Source organism: Protopterus annectens, chromosome 8.part1 (assembly GCF_019279795.1).
Source record: "Protopterus annectens isolate FY-2018-M chromosome 8.part1, PAN1.0, whole genome shotgun sequence".
Classification (NCBI taxonomy): domain Eukaryota; kingdom Metazoa; phylum Chordata; order Ceratodontiformes; family Protopteridae; genus Protopterus; species Protopterus annectens.
In genome coordinates, this window is record NC_056742.1 from 509,998,954 (window position 1) to 510,023,288 (window position 24,335).

Here is a 24,335-nt window from a genome sequence, read left to right on the forward strand (position 1 = left end):
AAACACACAAAGCAGATAATAAACAATTTTCTAGGCTCTACCAACACACACACTACCGAGCCTATGAAAAAGTTATCTCAAAATACTAATAAAGGTATTAGGCTCTAAAAATCACACACACACATACACACACCCACACACACACACACATACACTAGAAACGAGCCTGATAAAAATTTTAACTAGCAAAAAGCTGTATAAAGCCACTAAATATCTGAACACACTTTCTACAACTAAAGGCCAACAATAGAAAAAGGCTATTAAAGCCACTAGAAAACTACTTAACACAGCAAGAAAACTAGGCCAAAACACACAAGGCCATTATTTTAAAGATTGCTAACCACACACGGGAAGGGGAACTTCAAGGAAGCTATAAAAGCTAACTACCTAACTTATCTATGAAAGTTTAGAAAAAATATTACTTAAGCAACTGCTAAATATGAAATTATTTAAGTTATTACTGGCCCGAGCTTGCACTGGAACCTCTGATCAGATGCCACGGCAAACTAGATCTGAGGTGATTCACAGTGCATCATGGGATAGGGGCTTGGCCTCGAGCTACTGGAAGACCTCGAGCTTTGCATACGGCCATACTGGAGCCGATGGATTGGCTACGAACCCATCAGTAAAGAATGAATGGTGAGATTGAACAATTTCACATTTATTAATACCAAAGGAGTCAATGGACAGTATTCTGGGGAAGCTTATTTTGTTAGTGAGAACATTCTCAGCCTGTTTTTGTAACTAGCATGTCATAATTAATAATACTGAATACACACTGTAAGTATGTGTTTCACTCTACCATACTTAATCACTTCGACAGTTAATTTTATGCCCTGTTCAACAAATGGCCAAATCCACCCATTTGAATAATCAAGATGGGAAAAGGTTACTTCATAACAAATGTCATACACTAAGAACAAATCCACGAGCCTACTACAGACTTCCAGACATTTGACTTTGCTCAGTCTTGGGGTTTGTGTTATTTAATTTAGTATAGTGTTAAGTTCTATTCTTTCAGCTAAGTTAATTTCTTATAGAAGCTTCACAAGTTGAAAGAAGCCGACTTGTTGCCAGTTTTCATCTGAGTACATTATTTGGTATACCCCTCTAGTCTCTGCTGCCTGTGTATGTCATGGCAGCATGTCAAAAGGCTGGTTAAACTAAGCAGGTCAGGTCTGATCTAATATTCTTGTTATCCAGTCAAACATAACACAGCTTTGCAACTCTACCTTCATGCTGTAAACCCATGTTGCCATGTATAAGTTCTAAAATTCCTTGCTACAGAGAAACACATAGTATTACGAATTTAATACAGCAACTTTTCTATTTAAACTAATTTATTTCATATACTATGTAATTAATAATTATGAACTTTATAATACTGATTACCTTTTAATATCTTGGATTTTAATGCAACTGAATGACAGTGTACGTATGAAAAAATTGTATGTTAGTTAAGTGCACGCTGTGTAAAAGCATTAAAAAATCATGCTGCTCAAATAGGCAGTGATGGCATTGTGCCTAAAGACCAACTTATGAAGACATGTAGCTTGCATGGTTAATATTTCAGTTTCACATTAATAAAAGAGAACTATGGAATCATTTTATAAATAAGAATGGGAAGTAGAAAAGTTTCCGAGACATTTATGTGTGAAAACAAGCAACTCATTTTTGTTATTTTGGGAAAGGAAAGGAAAAAGACTGCATGCTCATTTATTTGTTGTGCTGTTCCACTTACAGACCTTATACCTGCATGGTGTGCATTACCATGACCTTATACCTGCATGGTGTGCATTACCATGACCTTATACCTGTATGGTGTGCATTACCATGACCTTATACCTGCATGGTGTGCATTACCATGACCTTATACCTGCATGGTGTGCATTACCATGACCTTATACCTGCATGGTGTGCATTACTGTGACCTTATACCTGCATGGTGTGCATTACCGTGACCTTATACCTGTATGGTGTGCATTACCACCATGACCTTATACCTGCATGGTGTGCATTACCATGACATTAAACCTGTATGGTGTGCATTACCTTGACCTTATACCTGTATGGTGTGCATTACCTTGACCTTATACCTGTATGGTGTGCATTACCATGACCTTATACCTGCATGGTGTGCATTACCATGACCTTATACCTGCATGGTGTGCATTACCATGACCTTATACCTGCATGGTGTGCATTACCATGACCTTATACCTGCATGGTGTGCATTACCATGACCTTATACCTGCATGGTGTGCATTACCTTGACCTTATACCTGTATGATGTGCATTACCTTGACCTTATACCTGCATGGTGTGCATTATCATGACCTTATACCTGCATGGTGTGCATTACCATGACCTTATACCTGCATGGTGTGCATTACCTTGACCTTATACCTGCATGGTGTGCATTACCACAACTTTATACCCATGTGGTGAGCACTACCCTGACCCTATACCTGTGTGGTGTTCACTACCATGACCTTATACCCATGTGGTGTGCATTACCATGACTTTATAACTGCATGGTGTGCACTACCATGACCTTATACCCCTGTAGTGTGCATTACCGTGACCTTATACCCATACAGTGTGCATTACCATGACCTTATACCCATGTGCTCTGCATTACCATGACCTTACACCTGTATGGTGTGCATTACCATGTCCTTATACCAGTGTGGTGCTCATTACCATTACCTTATACCCATGTGGTGTGCATTACTGTGACCTTATATCCGTGTGCTGTGCATTACCATGACCTTATACCCATGTGCTGTGAATTAGCATGACCTTATATCTGCCTGGTGTGCATTACCATGACCTTATAACTGCATGGTGTGCATTATCATGACCTTATACCAGCATGGTGTGCATCACCACGACCTTATACCTGCATGGTGTGCATCACCACAACCTTATATCTGTGTGGTGTGCATTACCATGACCTTAAACCAGTGTTGTGTGCACTACTATGACCTTAAACCCATGTGGTGTGCACTACCATGACCTTATACCCATGTGGTGTGCACTACCATGACCTTACACCTGCATGGTGTGCACCTCCATGACCTTACACCCACGTGGTGTGCACCACCATGATCTTATATCCATGTGGTGTGCACTACCATGACCTTACACCCATGTGGTGTGCACTACCCTGACCTTACACCCATGTGGTGTGCACTACCATGACCTTACACCCATGTGGTGTGCACTACCATGACCTTATATCTGTGTGGTGTGCATTACCATACCCTTATACACATGTGGTGTGCATTACCATGACCTTATACTCATGTGGTGTGCATTACCATGACCTTATACCTGTATGATGTGCATTACCATGACCTCATACCTGTACAGCGTGCATTAGCATGAACATATATCTGTATGGCATGAACGAACACATCAGTAATTATTACAGGTGTCTTACTGTATGTAATGTGTAGGCAGGGGCTCTTACTACTAGCATTCTGTGGTACAGCACACTCATGTCACTAATTCTTGGCCCCGACTAAAAGATGTGGTGTTGCTTTCATTCATACTGGTGTCCATAACTAAAGGATTTTTTTTTCATATTGTGAAATCTACGCATTACAATTTTTTGACAGTAACTGCACTTTAATCATCTGTTTTGTGAACCCACAGCCTTACAAAGTATGGAACAGCATTACTACATGGCCTGCCACTATGCTTAAAGTGGTCTTAAGTCTTTGGTACTCCAGGGTCCTTTAATCAACACTTCTAAAGCAGTTTCACAGTGAGGTCCCTTTGAAATGATGCCTTCTACGTCTCTAACTGCACTACACACCTTAATGCAGCACCTCTTTGATGTATATGGATAGTGATTACAGTTACTGCATGTATGTATTTTGTGGTGGTGGATTACACACATAGTGATTATAGTTACTGCATGTATATATTTCATAGCGGCGAATTACATACACAGTGATCATAATTACTACATGTATATTTTTGGTGGTGATGGATTACATACATAGTGATCACAGTTACTGCATGTATATATTTCATAGTGGTAGATTACAAACATGGCGATTATAGTTACTGCATGTATATATTTCATAATGGTGGATTGCATACATAGTGATTATAGTCACTGCATGTATGTATTTTGTAGCGGTGGATTACAAACATAGTGATTATAGTTACTGCATGTATACATTTCGTAGTGGCAGATTAAATCTTCTTCTTTCGGCTTTTTCCTGGGTAGGGGTCACCACAGCAGATCACCTATCCGCTCATGATTGGTAGTGGAGTTTTTATGGTGTCGAGTTGCCAGCTCTGCACCCAACCTTCCACAGAAGGCACACACACATATGCACTCATATCTAGGGTCAATTTAGAGTGTCCAATCCACCTACAGCATGTCTTTGGGATGTGGGAGTAAACCGGAGCACCCAGAGGAAACCCATGTGACCACAGGAAGGACATGCAGACTCTGTACAGCAGCCACCCCAGCTGAGGATCGAACCGGAGAACCTCTTGCTGTGAGGTGGCAATGCTAACTGCTCCACCACCGTGGCCGCCTGTAGTGGCGGATTAAATACATAGTGATATTAGTTACTGCATGTATATATTTCGTGGTGGTGGATTACTGCATGTATATTTTTGGTGGTGGTGGATTACATACATAGTGATTATAGTTACTGCATGTATATATTTCGTAGTGGTGGATTACAAACATAGTGATCATAGCTACTGTATGTATATATTTCATAGTGGTCGATTACATACATAGTGATTATAGTTACTGCATGTATATATTTCGTAGTGGTGAATTACAAACATAGTGATCATAGCTACTGTATGTATATATTTCATAGTGGTGGATTGCATACATAGTGATTATAGTTACATGTACATATTTTAACAGGGAAAGTATCCTAGACTGGATCCTAGTTAATAATCAACCCCAACTGTACAGAGCTGGCACTCTCCCTGATGACCTTAGTGGTCATTTACTAACCTATATCATAAAACATAAGGCAGGAAACCCTCTCCAGATCAAATATAAAACACTTAGAAACAGGAAAAACTTTGACAATGCTATATTCCTAAATGAGCTAAAAACAGTTGACTGGTCAGAACTAAAAAATCTACCATTAGAAAAGGCTATAGCTCACTTTAACACTAAATTCCTAAGTATCCTTGATTCCCATGCTCCAGCACGTACAATAAAATCTAGATCAAACACGGCACCATGGCTCACAAAAGATACCAAATCTAAAATCAAAACTAGAAACAGAGCCTGGGCCAGCTGGAGAACAACTCAAGCCCCAGCTGACCATCTAAAATATCGTCAACTCAGGAATAATACAAAAAAATCTATTTTACTAAATAAAAAAAGCTTCTACCAAAATCTCCTACAAAAACACCAAAACAACCCTCAAAAGTTCTGGGCAGGCTTAAATCAACTACTTCATCCAGGTCACTCTACCTCCCCAACCCCGGCTAACCACACCCATAGTTAACCAGAGACCACAGCTGGCGCTTATAACAACGTTTTCACTGAAACAATCCAATCCCTAGCAAATCAACTAACCTCCACAAACTTAAACCACACCCCTAATCTACCCACTAATCACCCCCAATTTAGCTTCCAACTGATATCCACTAGTTTTATCAAAACACTTATAAAAAAACTAAAACCTACCACCCTCACTGCTGACCTCCTCCCTGCAGAGTACCTACAAATAGCTGCAGATGCCACTGCATATCCCATATCTATCCTTATCAACAGAACCTTATCTGAAAGCATTATGCCCTCCCTCCAGAAAATATCCCACGTCATCCCACTCCATAAAGGTGGTAGTTCTACAGACATATCCAACTATGGACCCATTGCCATTCTTTCCCCACTAGCTACAATAATGGAGAAATGTGTACACAAGCAACTAATGCAATACCTTTCACAGAATAACTTACTATCCAACTCCCAGCATGGTTTCCGGCCACACCACAGCACCACCTCAGCCCTCCTTTCCTTTACTAATGCCATAAACCAAAACAGGAATGACAATAGGCTATCCTCTGCCCTCTTTCTTCACCTTTGACATGGTCAACCATGAACTTCTCATTCTTTCTCTAAAATCTACTTCCCTCAATAAGCATGCAATCCAGTGGTTCCAGTCCTACCTGACTGGGAGACAACAGGCGGTCCTATGGCAAGGCAAACTCTCCAGCCAACTACCTCTCACATTTGGTGTCCCTCAAGGTTCCATACTAGGTCCACTACTCTTCTCTATTTTTATCAACAACCTCCACACTGCTATCCCTAAAGCCACCTGCATTCAATATGCAGATGCTTCCACTCTGATCTGCTCAGCCACCTCCCCATCCGAACTGCAAATCCTAACCCAAAATACATTTAACACTATTGAGAACTGACTTGCCAACCAACGCCTACTGCTGAACCCCAATAAAACTAAACTTCTACTCTTCACCCCCACTAGTAGACCTCCCACACTTTCATTCTCTGTCACATCTAACAATGGTACCACTATCTCCCCAGATCAACACACCAAACTTCTAGGCGTTATTATAGACAATAATCTCAAATTTGACCTACGGGTCAACAAAACTATACAGACCATAAATAAGAAGCTTTGATCACTGTATAGAAACAAGACATTTTTAACCCCACACTGGCTAGGACTGCAATCGCTCGGGCACACCAACTCTCAACTCTTTTATATGCCTCGCCTGTACTCTCAAACCTCAACAAATCCGAACTAGGTAAGCTGTCCCATAGCTACAACCATATTGCCAGATTCGCCACTGGCTCCACCTATAGAACCCACCACTGCCACAACCTGAAACAACTGGAGTGGCTAGAACTGCCCAGCTTAATTCAATTCAATCAGCTCTTAATAGTGTACAAAATTCTGTACCACCCTGAGGATACCCCCTCACTTATAAATATTATTAAGCCATATAGCAACCTGAAATCCCTACGGTCAGCAAACAAACTACTGGTCCAAACCCACAAAGCTAATAACTCTGCTGGTGAAGCGGTATTTGCCAACTTTGTTGGCAAAACCTGGAATTCATTGCCAAACTATATAACCCTACAATCCAGCAAAAGTCTCTTAAAAAAAACCTCAAACAGTATCTCAAAGTGAACTGGCTTTGCCCATGTACCAACCCTGATTAAGTTATAAACTTGAAAGCATAATCTGTAAATAGAATAACATGCAACTACGTCACCAAGCTCTACATCCAATCTGATGTCTCTTGCTTTTAATTGGGTCTGTCCATGAGAATTGTGAGTCCCTACTAGGGAACACTACTAAACCATTGTACATAATCTCTTTGTTTTATATTTTCTAATGTTATCTAACTTCTTGTGTAATCTATGTACATTTGTCTATTTGGAGCATTTCTCCCTGGGACTCCGCTAAAAATGGACATGTATCCATTCGGACTATCCTGGTAAACAAATGTAAAATAAATAAATAAAATAAATTTCATAGTGGTGGATTACAAACATAGTGATTATAGTTACTGCGTGTATACATTCCGTAGTGGTGGATTACATACACAGTGATTATAGTTACTGTATGCATACATTTCGTAGTGGTGGATTACATACATAATGATTATAGTTACTGCATGTATACATTTTGTAGTGGTGGATTACATACATAATGATTATAGTTACTGCATGTATACATTTTGTAGTAGTGGATTACATACATAATGATTATAGTTACTGCATGTATACATTTTGTAGTGGTGGATTACATACATAATGATTATAGTTACTGCATGTATACATTTTGCAGTGGTGGATTACATAAATAATGATTATAGTTACTGCATGTATACATTTTGTAGTGGTGGATTACATACATAATGATTATAGTTACTGTATGCATACATTACGTAGTGGTGGATTACATACATAATGATTATAGTTACTGCATGTATACATTTTGTAGTTGTGGATTACATACATAATGATTATAGTTACTGCATGTGTACATTTTGTAGTGGTGGATTACATACATAATGATTATAGTTACTGCATGTGTACATTTTGTAGTGGTGGATTACATACATAATGATTATAGTTACTGCATGTGTACATTTCGTAGTGGTGGATTACATACATAATGATTATAGTTACTGCATGTGTACATTTTGTAGTGGTGGATTACATACATAATGATTATAGTTACTGCATGTATACATTTCGTAGTGGCGGATTACATACATAATGATTATAGTTACTGCATGTATACATTTCGTAGTGGCGGATTACATACATAATGATTATAGTTACTGCGTGTATACATTTCGTAGTGGCGGATTACATACATAATGATTATAGTTACTGCAGGTATACATTTCGTAGTGGCAGATTACATACATAATGATTATAGTTACTGCAGGTATACAATTCGTAGTGGCGGATTACATACATAATGATTATAGTTACTGCGTGTATATATTTCGTAGTGGCGGATTACATACATAATGATTATAGTTACTGCGTGTATACATTTCGTAGTGGCGGATTACATACATAATGATTATAGTTACTGTGTGTATACATTTCGTAGTGGTGGATTACATACATAATGATTACAGTTACTGCGTGTACACATTTCGTAGTGGCGGATTACATACATAATGATTATAGTTACTGCAGGTATACATTTCGTAGTGGCGGATTACATACATAATGATTATAGTTACTGCAGGTATACAATTCGTAGTGGCGGATTACATACATAATGATTATAGTTACTGCATGTATACATTTCGTTGTGGTGGATTACATACATAATGATTATAGTTACTGCATGTATACATTTCGTAGTGGCGGATTACATACATAGTGACTATAGTTACTGCATGTATACATTTCGTAGCGGTGGATTACAAACATAGTGACTATCGTTACTGCATGTATACATTTCGTAGTGGTGGATTACAAACATAGTGATTATAGTTACTGCATGTATACATTTCATAGTGGCGGATTACATACATAATGATTATAGTTACTGCATGTATACATTTCGTAGTGGCGGATTACATACATAATGATTATAGTTACTGCATGTATACATTTCGTAGTGGCGGATTACATACAAACATAGTGATTATAGTTACTGCATGTATACATTTCGTAGTGGCGGATTATATACATAATGATTATAGTTACTGCGTGCATACATTTCGTAGTGGCGGATTACATACATAATGATTATAGTTACTGCGTGTATACATTTCGTAGTGGCGGATTACATACACACTGATTATAGTTACTGCATGTATACATTTCATAGTGGCGGATTACATACATAATGATTATAGTTACTGCATGTATACATTTCGTAGTGGCGGATTACATACACAGTGATTATAGTTACTGCATGTATACATTTCGTAGTGGCGGATTCCATACATAGTGATTACAGTTACTACGTGTATACATTTCGTAGTGGCGGATTACATACATAATGATTATAGTTACTGCATGTATACATTTCGTAGTGGTGGATTACATACACAGTGATTATAATTACTGCATGTATACATTTCGTAGTGGCGGATTACAAACATAGTGATTACAGTTACTACGTGTATACATTTCGTAGTGGTGGATTACATACACAGTGATTATAGTTACTGCATGTATACACTTCGTAGTGGCGGATTACATACATAGTGATTACAGTTACTACATGTATACATTTCGTAGTGGCGGATTACATACACAATGATTATAGTTACTGCATGTATACATTTCGTAGTGGTGGATTACATACACAGTGATTATAATTACTGCATGTACACATTTCGTAGTGGCGGATTACATACTATTCATTTTAGCATAGAAATTTAGAATCATGAGCTGCACTGCAAAAACAAAAGCTAGCTGCTGCATAACAATCTTGTGTTTGTATTGGTGTTACTCCCCTTTGCTTTACATAGTTTACCATTACATTTTCATGAATGCATTTCAGATCACAAATATTACATTTTTCTCAGATAAAAATCTAATAGTTTATTTCTTTGTAACTATGTTTAGTTTAAACTTCTTTCTTTACATCAACTAATTTGTTTCATAAGCAATATGTTTAATTTTAAGCTGTTAATTCTATGATACAAGTGGCAGATAAACTTCGTAATTAGTTACATCTATTTAACACATCACTTTTTTAATCTTTAAAAGAAGATTTCACATTTTATTTTCTCTGCATTTTTTGACAATTATTTCAATTATAATGAAGAAATAAATAGAAAATCAAGTTATTATTCTATAAATGAAAGCAGATGTTCAATTTTGTCCTTCAGATTTAAAGAAAATAAAATATCAATTAATTATTAATCTAATAACATTGAAACAAAACATCTGATAAAATTACTTCAACACTATTGATCTTAGTAACAAATTTATTACGCAAATCAATCTAAGTGATAAAAGATGAAATAGATATTGTATTGACTAAGATGTTAATTTTAAATAAAACTAACATTCTCATACTAGTAAGAGACTTCTCTATTTATTATTTTGGTATAAATTATATTATTTTACTGTTTTACCAAGATCATATTCAAAACTATATTTTAAGAATTGAAACCACACAAAAAACACAAGGCACTGCCTTGTGTTTTTTTATATTTTAAGAATTGTGTATTTCATCTCATTGATTTAGCTGATGCAATTTAATTTTATTTTGTCTATAATCATAAAACTCATTATTTTAACAAGTATAAAACATTTAATGAGCAACCATGCATCGGTTATAAAAAGTCAATGCCAAACGATGTCACTAATGTTAAAACCAATTTAATAGTAGTGTGCACAGGTGAGTGCTTTCACAATAGCTTCATCAGACCAAGAAATATACATTGTAATAAACACTCCCTTTATAACTTCTAAACAATTATGACGGAAGTATATTAACTCTTTTGTGTGTTGCACGTTGGGTACACAAACCTGAATATATACATAAAAACCCATCTAAATATAAAAGCGAGCATATTCATAATGTATAGAAGTATGCGTAGCAGATTAGAATGCATTGCTAAATGTTGAAACATGCAAATAACTTCTCATATCAAATGACAAATATAACCTTGTCATAAATACATGCATATATTAATAAATAATAGACTAAAATACTTTATAAAAATGCATAACATATATAAACATATATTCTATATAAACATATGTAAACATGTATAAACATATGCAAACACGTATAAACATATATTCTTCTTGGTCTGATGAAGCTATTGTGAAAGCGCTCACCTGCGCACACTACTATTAAATTGGTTTTAACATTAGTGACATTGTTTGGCATTGACTTTTTATAACCGAAGCATGGTTGCCTCAACCAAATGATTTCTACTCGTTTTACTTATTTTTCATAGCTGGTGTGAGGCATTTGCTCCTTTGAGTGTTCTACTTTGTTTCATAAAACATTTAATAACTGTACTGCTTATTTTATTCAAGTTATATTCTTAGCCCCTTATAAAGATAAAGAACAGTTACATAAGTAAACTTACAATAACAGTAGATGTTCAAAGGATCACTGCTGCAATAGCCTTAGCTAAATGGGTTATACCCTGCCAAGGATATAATAGTCAGCCAGCTTCCAAAGCTTTAGGGCACCTTCCATGCAACTAAACTAGTAGGCAGCTTGAGCTGAGCTGACAAAAAGACAAGTTTGGGCACCAAGCCCTTCAGAGCTTTCCTGCCGACAGACAGGGGGAGGCTGAACTCTTGACAGGACAATGCTAGAAAGAACAAAAAATAAACATACCAAAAATAAACAACACAAAGCAAAGGAGGATGGAGGGAGGGAGCGGCTACTGCAGCAGTGATCTTTCGAACATTTACTGTTATGGTAAGTTTACTTACACAACTGTACTGTGTCCATCATACTGATCACTGCTGCAGTAGCCTTAGCTATATGAGTAAATTACCCAAGCTCACTACATTTGGGAGGTGGAAGGAGAAGAGTCCAGGAGCCCCTGGAGAATGGTTATTGCAAAGTTTGTTCTAGATCTAGAGAAGGAATCAAGTTTAGTGCTTTGTAAAAGTATGTACAGGGGACCAAGTTGTTGCTTCTAGAATACTTCTAGAATACAATCATTTCCTAAAAGCAGTAGATAAACCCAAGGCCCTGATTGAGTGGGCCTTTACCCTGCCTGGAACAGTTTTATTGGGATGAGTATAACAGCCATTTGGAAATGGTCTGTTTTGGCACAGGTTGTCTCTTCTTATCTTCACAAGAAATGAACAACTGATCTGAATGTCTGAAAGATTTAGCTCTGTCAAGATAGTCCCAGAGTTCTTTATGGCCATCCAAGGTATGGAGTATCTTTCTCCCTCTTTTCCAGATTCAGAAAAGAAAATGGAGATGGACAGCTTGGCTTAAAGTAAGCATGGATACAACTTTAGACATAAAAGAAAGATTAGTTCTCAAAGAAACCCTGTCCCTGTGGAAAATGAGGTAGGGTTGACTCACGATAAGAGCTTGCAATTCAGATGCTCTTTTTGCAGAGGTCAGAGGAATCAGTACAACTGCTGCTTTCCGTGTTAAGAACAGCAAGGTTAGCTGGTTCAAATGCAACAAGTGTTAGCTTCTCTAACACAAAATTAAGATCCCAAGGAGGGGCCACCTCTTTTCTTGGAGGCCTCTTGTGCAAAATCTTTTTCAAAAACATTTTGACACGATACTTCACTGAAAGTGAAGGATCCATGGGCAGACATGCTGAAATGGACAATAAATGAAACTTGACAGGCATAAGAAACGTTAAAGTATAATAACTTACCCAAATACTGTAAAGCCAGAGAATAACTAGCTCTGAATGAGTGCTGCTTACGTTGCTGGCACGATCTAGAAAACCTCTTCCATTTATATATGATTTTCTAGCAGCAGGTTTTCTTACCTCCATTAGTGCCTGCTGCACAGCCTCAGTAAACAGGTGCCTAAAAGGAATTAAGACTCTATCATCCAGGTAGTCAAATGAAGTTGACTGATGTCAAAGTGCATCAAACACTCCTGTTCTTGTGTGAGTACATCCAGTCTGTGAGGAAATTTGTGGTAATTCCCCCTGACCATTTCTAAAACAAGGCAAAACCACAGCTACCTGGGCAGAAGAGAGTTACCACAATGACTCTGGGAGATTTCCTCGGAATCTTCAGAAGTACAACGGATATTAGTGGAATGGGTGGAAAAGCATACAGGGATATTCCTGTCCACGGTAAGGCCATCTATCTTTCAGGACGTCTTCGACTGAGTCCCAGAGCAGAATCTTGCCAGCTGATTGTTCAGAGAGGAGGCAAAGAGATCTACTTGAGGAACTCCCCACAGATGGATCAAATCTTAGAAGACCCCCAATCTACTTTCCATTTGTGAGGGTCTGCCTTTGCCCTGCTCAGCTTGTCTGCCACACAGTTTTACTTGGACGGAATGTAGGATGCCTGTAGAGGAAGACTGTGCTGTGAAGCTATATCCCAAGCCAACGTGACTAGTCTGCAAAGGGGATATGACCTGGATCCCCCTTGCTTGTTAATGTACCAGATGACTGTGGTATTGTCTGTTAACTTGAAGAGGTTCTGGGGACCAAAGATGATTCACACAGTTGAGTAGCTTGATTAGGGGAAGCATCTTTTTCATATTTATGTGCTTACATCTGTCCTTGGTGTTGCACACACCTTTGCTCCCCAAGCAACGTCCAAGGCATCTGTGGAGACTGACTGCTTTGAAACAAGGAAGGATAAAGGGAGACTTGGATTTAGGGATATCTTTTGACTTCACCAAGTGATTTATCTTCTGACAAGCCACAGCAATAGGACTTGAAAAGATAAAGGGTGCTGCTGCTGGGACTTCAGTTACCACTGTAGCTTCCTCATTTGGAGTCTTGCCAGGGTTATCATGAGAATCATACAAGCCACAAGAGTCAAAATCCTGAGGTATTCCCTCATGTTGACCAATGTTTGAAAAGAAAACTCTAGATATAGATCCAGATATACATTTACTTTTTTCCTGTGGAAGAAAAGCTCTTTGAACTGAGGTGTTTAGCTGACATACCCAAAACACAATACTGTGAGGAGGACTCAAGAAAGACTTTTGAATGTTCTCTTGGAATCTCAGCTTGTACAAAAGATCTGTCACCCAAGAAAGAAATTCCTGACACTTTGCAAAGATAAGCAAGTTATTTAAATATGGAAAAAATGTGGATATGCTGAAGCCTGCAACTAGCTATAATTGGAGCTAGACATTTTGTGAGCACTCTTGGCAGTGTAGCTAGTCCAAAGGGTAAGGCAGAGAACTGACAATGTGATCTAGATACACAAAACCTGAAATCTTGAATAGGGGCATGACAAACATCTTTTAAATCTAGTGTTATCAGTAAACATGAATGATGAAAAAGAGGTAACAGGTTGTGACATGATCACTTTGGATTTGGGTAAAACAGGTTTAGGAAAGAAAGAACCAGAACTGGTCTCCATGCAGATTCTTTCTCTGACAGTAAAATATCCTTGAATTAAAACTCTTTCCTACCTGGGAAGGAGGAACTAGATCTATCACTCCCTGGGACAGCATGTGATGCAGGACAAGTGGAAATAAAAACATTTGATCTTCAGGATGAAGAATTGCCTCCTGAAAAGGATTGTATTGGAATGGAAAAACAGCGTTCAAACAGCACAAACGAAAACTCAATAAAAAACACTGTACTCCTATGAGACGCCAATCTGGTAGGTAAAGAACTCCAAGCGAGAATAAAAAACTGAATTTAATGTACAAAAAAGATAAAATGTACAACACAACGAAAACAGTTAAGCGCTTTTATTCGCAAAATACGAGCTTCTTCAGAACTGTTACAAACAGGAAACAGACACATTTTAAAAAACTTTTTGGCGCCAAAACGCTACCTTGTAACAAAAGTTCTTAAAGATGTACTAACAATGAAGTATTGTTAAAAACATTGTATCCTAAACACTTGTCCATCTAAAAAACATTCGATTAATAATCAATTAATAATAAATAATAAATAGTATTTAAATAAATTGTAAACTATGTACTAATAACTTGTATTTGATAACTAATAAATGCCATAAATGTATAATACGTATATCTATATATATATATATATATATATATATATATATATATATATATATACATAAAATAAAAATAATAAAATGTACCATTTATTGTTAATATCTATGTGAATAATAATGCTGGTTTTATAGTAATAAAATCATTTAATCCCAGGTGGATTAGAAGCATCAGTATATAACTGCCACCATATTTCCTTATATGACAATAGTCCTTTATAATCGCCCCCTCGCGGTGCACATGACAAATTTTCCAAGATAGCAAATTTGAATGTATGTGTATTTCCATATTGTTTTATATGCTTATATACGGCGTTCTTTTCATCACATGTCTTAATACTATAATAATGTGCATATATTCGTTTATGCAATTTCCGTTCTGTTTTGCCAATATAGAATCCAGAACATGCTGTACATTTTGCTAAATAAATAATCCATCTGGTGTTACAATTTCCACTAACAAATGTTATTTTAGATCTATGTATATTGTCTAAAATAATGTGGCTTTCTTCATATATAGCAAAACACTGTTTGCAATTGCCACATTTTGTAGTTTTTTTGTTGTTATTTGTAGCAAATTGTCTAGGTATATTACCTATCTCTATCTAATTTTTCAGATTTCGACCCATTTTATATACAAATGTTGGTTGTGATGCTTAATCATATTAGTAAAGATATTATTAATGGATGGGGACAAAATATATACCCCTATTGGGATATAAAAATGATATTAATAGGTCAGTTAATTACACATTAGATACTACTACCACCAGTACTAATTACAGAAGAGCGTGTGTCTTAGAATATGGCCCACATATAGGAAAAATCAAGCAAATTATTAATAACAACTGGAAAATTATCATGGTGGACCAAGAAATGGAAAAAACTTTGGGATCACAACCAACATTTGTATATAAAATGGGTCGAAATCTGAAAAATTAGATAGAGAGAGGTAATATACCTAGACAATTTGCTACAAATAACAACAAAAAAACTACAAAATGTGGCAATTGCAAACAGTGTTTTGCTATATATGAAGAAAGCCACATTATTTTAGACAATATACATAGATCTAAAATAACATTTGTTAGTGGAAATTGTAACACCAGATGGATTATTTATTTAGCAAAATGTACAGCATGTTCTGGATTCTATATTGGCAAAACAGAACGGAAATTGCATAAACGAATATATGCACATTATTATAGTATTAAGACATGTGATGAAAAGAACGCCCTATACAAGCATATAAAACAATATGGAAATACACATACATTCAAATTTGCTATCTTGGAAAATTTGTCATGTGCACCGCGAGGGGGCGATTATAAAGGACTATTGTCATATAAGGAAATATGGTGGCAGTTATATACTGATGCTTCTAATCCACCTGGATTAAATGATTTTATTACTATAAAACCAGCATTATTATTCACATAGATATTAACAATAAATGGTACATTTTATTATTTTTATTTTTATGTATATATATGTGTATTATACATTTATGGTATTTATTAGTTATCAAATACATTATAAGTTATTAGTACATAGTTTACAATTTATTTAAATACTATTTATTATTTATTATTAATTGATTATTAATCAAATGTTTTTTAGATGGACATAATGTGTTTAGGATACAATGTTTTTAACAATACTTCATTGTTAGTACATCTTTAAGAACTTTTGGTACAAGGTAGCGTTTTGGCGCCAAAAAGTTTTTTAAAATGTATCTGTTTCCTGTTTGTAACAGTTCTGAAGAAGCTCGTATTTTGCGAGTGAAAGCGCTTAACTTTTAGTTATGTACTTACCATAACTTTAGATGTATGGGATCCATCTCGCCTACATTCTCTACAGATGGGTTCGGAGCCGATCCTCGGCTCCGACTCGGCTGCTATACAATAGAACGCAGTCTCTTATTGGCTGAGTTACCTCGTATCCCAGGATGCACCACTACTGCTTCCCCAGATCTTGTTTGTCCGCACACATGCACACAGAAATAGACTATTGTTATAACATTCCCAGGTCTTTCAAGAGAGGAAAGAAGTTCAATTTCGGATCGTCCGGTCTCTTCTGGTCTACGAGGCAGGGGGAAGGAGGGTGGGTTATTAGGAATGGCGAGATGGATCCCATACATCTAAAGTTATGGTAAGTACATAACTAAAAGATGTAATGTGATCCTATCTCGCCTACATTCTCTACAGATGGGACAGCGTCCCTAGCACCTAATTCCTGGGTGGCTCACTGGAAAACACTCCTGAGAACCGTGGAACTGAAGGAAGCTCGACCCCTAGATGCCACATCCAATTTGTAGTGAGAAATAAAGGTGTGTGGAGAAGACCACGTAGCAGCCGCACAAATGTCACTAATAGAGAGCTTGGAATGAAAGGCTGCCGAAGTGGCCATAGCCCTAGTAGAATGAGCTTTCACTGGAACTATAAGCTCCTTATTTGAAATGAGATAAATATGACTGATACAGTCTCTGATCCACTTGGCAATAGTGACTTTTGTGACTGCTTTGCCTAATTTACTATCCGAAAAGGACACGAACAGATGATCTGATTTTCCTGCTTGGTGTGTCCTATCCAAATAGAAACGTAATTGTCTGTGCACGTCCAAGCTGTGAAAGGTATATTCAGCTCTGTTTGAATACTTAGGGAAAAAGACCGGTAGTTCCAGTGATTGTTGCAAACAAAAGTTAGAACAAACCTTTGGTATAAAGGATGGGTTTGGTCTTAGAGATACTCTATCCTTGTGAAATACCAGGTATGGTGGTTTGACACATAGGGCTTGAAGTTCTGAAACTCGCCTGGCTGATGTAATAGCAACTAGAAGAGTAGTATTCCAAGAAAGAAATTTTAAGTCACAGGTTGCTGCCGGCTCAAAGGGAGATGAGGTTAATGCACCTAACACCACGTTAAGGTCCCACGGTGGTGCAGGTTGAGATATAGGGGGCCGTAGAAGCCAAGCTCCTTTAATAAAAGCTTTGCACAACTTGTTGCTCATTAAAGGTGGTTCTACGCTCTCATGAAAATTGGAAATAGCAGCCAATTGAACTTTGATGGTAGACACCGAACAAACTTGGTTGAACAGGGAAGCTAAAAACTTCAGTACCTCTGACACCGAGGCTGTCATAGGGTCTAATCCTCGGAGTTGGGCCCAAATAGCAAACCTCTTCCATTTATTGCTATACATCTTTTTAGTAGAAGTCTTGTGGGCCGAAGACAAAATATGCATGACTTCAGGGGCGAAAGAATGGCTCCTAACTATGGTTGGAAGAGGAGTAGCCAAGCTGCTAACTTCAATGAATGGAGGGACTGATGGAGCTGTCCTGACTGATGCGTCAAGAGGTCCAGAACCAGGGACCCTCCAATGCATATTTGTGAAGAAAGGGGAACCAGACTTGACAAGGCCAGTATGGGGCGATTAGTATCATTTTGCTTCCCAAGCGAATCGCCTTCTGAATCACCTTGGGGAGAAGGGGAACCGGTGGAAAAGCGTATAGCAGACCGGGGGGCCAAACGTGGACTAGAGCGTCCTTGGGGATCTCCCCCGGAACTGGGGTGAGAGTGAAGAACTGCTGGCATTTCACGTTGAGGGGACTTGCGAAGAGATTGCAACAAGGAACTCCCCATCTCATGAAAATCTGCGCTACCACTCTGTCGTTCAAGGACCACTCGTGAGGGGAGAGAATAGTTCTGCTCAGTCTGTCGGCTATCACGTTGGATCTCCCCGGAATGTGCGTTGCCACTAGGAAACGCTTGGTAGCAATCGCCCAATCCCATACCTTCATGGCCTCTCTGCAAAGGGGGTAAGACCTGGTCCCTCCTTGCTTGTTTAAGTACCAGACTACAGACATGTTGTCGGACTGAATGGCAATCGTACCCTGGGGGAGGTGATCGTGCAGTGCTTGCAACGCTAAGAGCACCGCCCTCATTTCCAGGATATTGATGTGGAGAAGACTCTCGTCGGTGTGCCACGTGCCTTGGACCGACCTGTCCAGATAATGTCCCCCCCACCCTGTCTGGGAGGCGTCCGTATGCATGACTTCAGGGGCGAAAGAATGGCTCCTAACTATGGTTGGAAGAGGAGTAGCCAAGCTGCTAACTTCAATGAATGGAGGGACTGATGGAGCTGTCCTGACTGATGCGTCAAGAGGTCCGGAACCAGGGACCCTCCAATGCATATTTGTGAAGAAAGGGGAACCAGACTTGACAAGGCCAGTATGGGGCGATTAGTATCCTTGTGAAATACCAGGTATGGTGGTTTGACAATGTGGCAGAGGGGAATGGGGGAACAAAGGGTCGCCCTAGATTCAGGTTGGAGGAAAGAAGCCACCAACGAAGATCCTGTTTGCACGTCTCTGTGATCAATATGTGGTGACTGAGGGGAAGGTCTTGATAAGACCACTGGACTGATAGGAGCCACTGGAGTATCCTCATATGCAACCTTGCCAAGGGGACCAGAAGAATGGTGGCTGCCATGGAACCCAACAGCTGCAGGACCATTCTCGCTGGAGCACGACGTCTGAGGAGTAATGCCTGAACCTGAAACTGCAGCGTTGCTATCCTTTCCGCAGGAAGATAGACTCGCATCTGCCTTGAGTCTATTTCTGCACCAATAAACAGAATACGCTGAGATGGCAGCAATACAGATTTTGACCAATTGAAGGTGATTCCTAAGGAGTTGCCTAGAGTGATAGTGGCTGCTAGAGTTTCCAAGAGTAGATGCCTGGAGGTGGCAGTTAGGAGCCAGTAGTCTAGGTATGGAAACACCTGGAATCATAGACTTCTCAGGTGAGCAGTCACCACCGCCAAACATTTGGTGAACACCCTGGGGGCTGTGGTGAGAACAAAGGGCAGTGCTCGGAACTGGAAATGACTGTCTCCTAGGCTGAAGCGTAAGTGTCTCCTCGACGCCTGATCTATCAGAATGTGACAGTAGGCGTCTTTGAGATCTATGCAGCACATCCAAACACCTTTCTCCAAAAGCGGGAGAATGGATTGCAAGGTGACCATCCGGAATTTGGACTTTTTCACAAATCGGTTTAACTTGCTGAGATCCAAAATGGGCCTCAAGTCCCCGGTCTTTTTTGGTACCAAAAAGAATCTTGAGTAAGTCCCTGATCCGGCCTGGTCTGCGGGGACAGGTTGGATGACTACTTTTTGAAGCAGCTTCGATATTTCGCTGGCTGCATGATCCCGTTGACTGGGTGGCGGGTCCGGGATTCTTTGGACTGGTGGGGGGGGGTTGAGAGAAGGGAATGGTGTAACCTCCAGCGATGATTCGAAGCACCCACTGGTCCTGAGTGATATTTTCCCAGGCCTTTAGGTGTCTCGAAAAATGACCCCCGACTGGCTCCGGAGCTGCACAGTCGGGTACTCCTTCAGGGATGCTGGAAGGAGGAGGAGCCACGAAAGGACTCGCGGTCTCCAGTGTTGCGGGGGGCCTCCACCGCCTCTGGGGCGGCGTCTCCCTGAAAAATTTCCCCCTCCTCTGCCTCTAGAAGGGGAATCGCTCTGCTGTGACGAGTAAGGCTTTTGAGACTTACGGAACCACATTTTCCCTCCTCTTCGAGCCTTGGGATAAGGTCTGAAGGGAGTGGAAAACCGGGCCCCTACGGCAGTTAAAGTCTTACCCTCCTGTTCGCAGCGAGTCAAAGTGTCCTTTACCTTGGGTCCGAACAGTGAGGACCCATCAAAGGGGGCGTCGGCAAAGGAAGACTTAAAGGCCTCCGCAAAGTGACACAGGCGTAGCCAGGCTTGTCTCCGTAGAGCAACACCTGTTCCTGCCGCTCTGCTCGCTCCTTCGGCTGCATAAGAAATGAGCCTCATGGACGAGTTGGATAACGAGGACAGGGTAGCCAACTGGGAGTTAACCGTCTGGGCCAAGTGCTCAGGTAAGTTACCAGAGAGAGTATCCGAAAGCTCCTTGACCAGATCCCTCTGCAGTCTCGTGAAATGTGTCAAGTAGTTCAGAGACCTTAATGTAAAGGTCGCTGAAGAAAGGGTACGCTTCCCGTACCGATCCATGCTCCTAGACTCCTTATTAGGAGGATGGATGGACGTTGAAGCCTCTGCCACATCTTGCTGGGTGGCAGATGCCACCACCATGGCATCTACAGCCACGCCTTTCGAGAGAAAGTCCTTATCCGGGGGAGCCGAAAGGAATTTATTGGGGCGAGCTGGCACCGGTTCAACAGAATCCGGGTGTTCCCATGCCCTTCGAGAGATCAAATCCAGAAGCTCATCGAAGGGCGGAGACACCCAGGAGGCGGAGGGCTGAGCCCCGAAGGCCTTGAGGAAAACTGACTCCTCAGCAGAAGGGGGTTTGGACTGCCAGTCGCTTCGTTGCTTAAGGATCTCCAAGATGTCCGCAAAAGACACATCATCCGAGGACGACTTGGGGGACCCTTCCGCATCATCGAGGTCGGTATCCGAGGTGAGAGACTCATCAGGGGAGTCGACGTGCTTCCTCTTACACTGTTTCTTCCTCGGAGGTTCCTCCGAAAGCGTTTCGGAGGGACCTCCAGGAAGAAGGGAACCCCCAATGGGGGTAACCTCAGGCCCAGGGGCTCCGCTGTTGTGAGACAGGGGGATTGCAAAGGAGCCAGTCTCCATGCCAAGGGAAGGTGGTGGTGAGATGGTAGAAGTGGCCACAGAGGATTTGGCCAAGGCACTCCTCATGGCCTCGAAGGCGGGACCCCCAGAGTCCTGGGATGGTTCAACCCCCGATGCCACAACATCAGTCGGAACCCCCGCAGCCGACGCACCGAGAGGGAGGCTCGGAACCGAAAGGATCGGTCCCGAAGCGTCCCCCCAGGGCCGACAGAGGAGGTCCACGTACCGAACCCCGACCCAAAGGACGGGGTTGGAGTTAGGGTCGGAACCGACCCGACAACCTCCACCGGCTCCACCAACACCGACTCCAACGGCGCCGAAGCTGTTGGAGGAGGAACCGAGATAACAGGATGGGAAATCGGCTCCGGAGCCGACTGGGCTGGAGCCGAGATCAACTTTGCAAAGACCGGAGACTGAAAAAGCCTTTGAAGCACCCTGTCTAAATCCGAATCGGACATCCTCGACGACCGAGAAGAGACCGACCGGGTCCGAGTCGACTTCTCCGCCGGCTCCGAAAGACTGGGGGACCGGCTCCGTATGGGTTCGAGAAGTATCGGCGCCGAGGGAGATTCCACTACCACTGCAATTTCCCTCGGAGCCGATGTGGACTTCGGCACCGAAGGGGAAGAGTCTGAGCGGGCAACCCCCATCGGCTCCGAAGGCAGTGGAGCCGATGGAGATGACTCGCCTCTCGATGCCCGAGCTCTCGACTCCGAAGCCAGAGGAGTCGAGGCTGGAGACATCGAGGCAGACCGTTCCGCCCTCGGCTCCGAAGTCCGTGGAGCCGACGGAGAAGCCTGCCGTGACTTTTTAGCTGCCGGATCCGACGGGCTGGTCGGAGCCGAAGACTTTTTCTTCCTCGAAGGTGAAGAAGAAGATAGGGCTTCCTCAAAGGAAGGGGTAATAAGCCCTTTCAAAATTAACTTATTTTTCCTCTCTTGGAGGACGCGAGAGGAAAAAGCGTGGCAAACGCTACAGGATTCTTGGAGGTGCTTCGGGCCCAGACAGTAGACACACAATGAATGGTCGTCCGTAATGGACATTTTATAATTACATTTCGAACATTTCTTAAACCCTGATGGTCTATGTTCCTTCGACATGGCTATATCTAACTACAAACACACTAACTACGAAAAACTACACAAAGACAGCCTAGACTCTAACTAAAACGCCTAGGATAGGGCAAGGCCCCTCTAACTTAAACGGGACCGCTTAAGTACCACAAAAAACACAATTTTACCACAAAAATATCAAATACACAGTCACACAACAATAAGTAGCTGTTAAAACAGCTTTTGGGTAAGTTTTAGCAAAAAAACTAGACAGAAAAAATCTGACTAAGAGGCACTTAGCTCAGCCAAGTCCGAGACCACGTCTATGCTTCAGAAGCGGAAACGAGATCTGGGGAAGCAGTAGTGGTGCATCCTGGGATACGAGGTAACTCAGCCAATAAGAGAGTGTGTTCTATTGTATAGCGGCCGAGTCGGAGCCGAGGATCGGCTCCGAACCCATCTGTAGAGAATGTAGGCGAGATAGGATCACATTACATCTGTTTTCGTTGTGTTGTACATTTTATCTTTTTTGTACATTAAATTCAGTTTTTTATACTCGCTTGGAGTTCTTTACCTACCAGATTGGCGTCTCATGACACATAGGAGTACAGCGTTTTTTATTGAGTTTTCGTTTGTGCTGTTTGAACGCTGTTTTTCCATTCCTATTTGGATTATTGTTCCATTGTTTGTCTCCTATGGAGTCAGATCAAGAAGCCGCTGTACCATCTTCACTGGTCACCCGAGACGAATGGGACAGGTTACAGACCCAATTAAGCGAGTTAAGAAGTGAAATTTCTAGACTCACTTTTTTATTCACTTCAATAAGTAATTTAAAAGTTAATAATAAGACTGACCACCATATCTTGACTTCTAATGGAGAGTCCTCTCTGCACAGATGTTCTACCCACAGTGTACCTGATAATAGTTTTTTAGCGAAAGAAACAGCAGATGGTGAAAATCGTGAAATGGAAGTGAGAGTATTACACAGTTGTCTGTCTAGTTCTGACATCCCTAATGCACAAGTTGACAGACAGGACAGTGCCGGATTTATTGATCTGCCAGCCCCTCATGTTTTCAGTGCTGCTAGGAGTAGCAGCCGGCTTGGTATTTCTGATTTTACGTTCGACTTTACTTTTGGAGATCTTGATGATGAAGCCAAACGGATTGGAACTAAACTCAAGCGACCGCTACCAAAAAGAACGTATGCACAGACTATTCAACCTGTTACTAAGACTGTGCTCGCTGACTGTGGGGCTGAGGAATTGAATCCTAAAGAGAGTACTCGATTTAATAGACTGCAGTCATTTTTGGACAGCAATTGTGGTTTTAATAACGCTAATTCTGAACAGAAACGTAACAATTATACTCCTCCACAAGATACTTTAAGAGACTATATTTATACTTTGGGTAAAAAGCTTAATGTCATTAATACTTTAAAACTGGACAATACTTATTTGATGAAATGTATTGAATGTAAAGTTGTCCCTAAGGGGCTTAGATTTTTCAAAAGACCAATGGGTCTTAATATTACTACAG

The 24,335-nt window shown here is 40.5% G+C and overlaps 1 protein-coding gene across 3 annotated transcripts in view; it reads right to left on the reverse strand.

Annotated features, from left to right (window-relative positions):
• MTHFSD (methenyltetrahydrofolate synthetase domain containing) overlaps positions 1 to 24,335 on the reverse strand; it is a 601,324-nt gene that overhangs the window by 452,483 nt on the left and 124,506 nt on the right. The gene's annotated exons all lie outside the window — the stretch shown is intronic.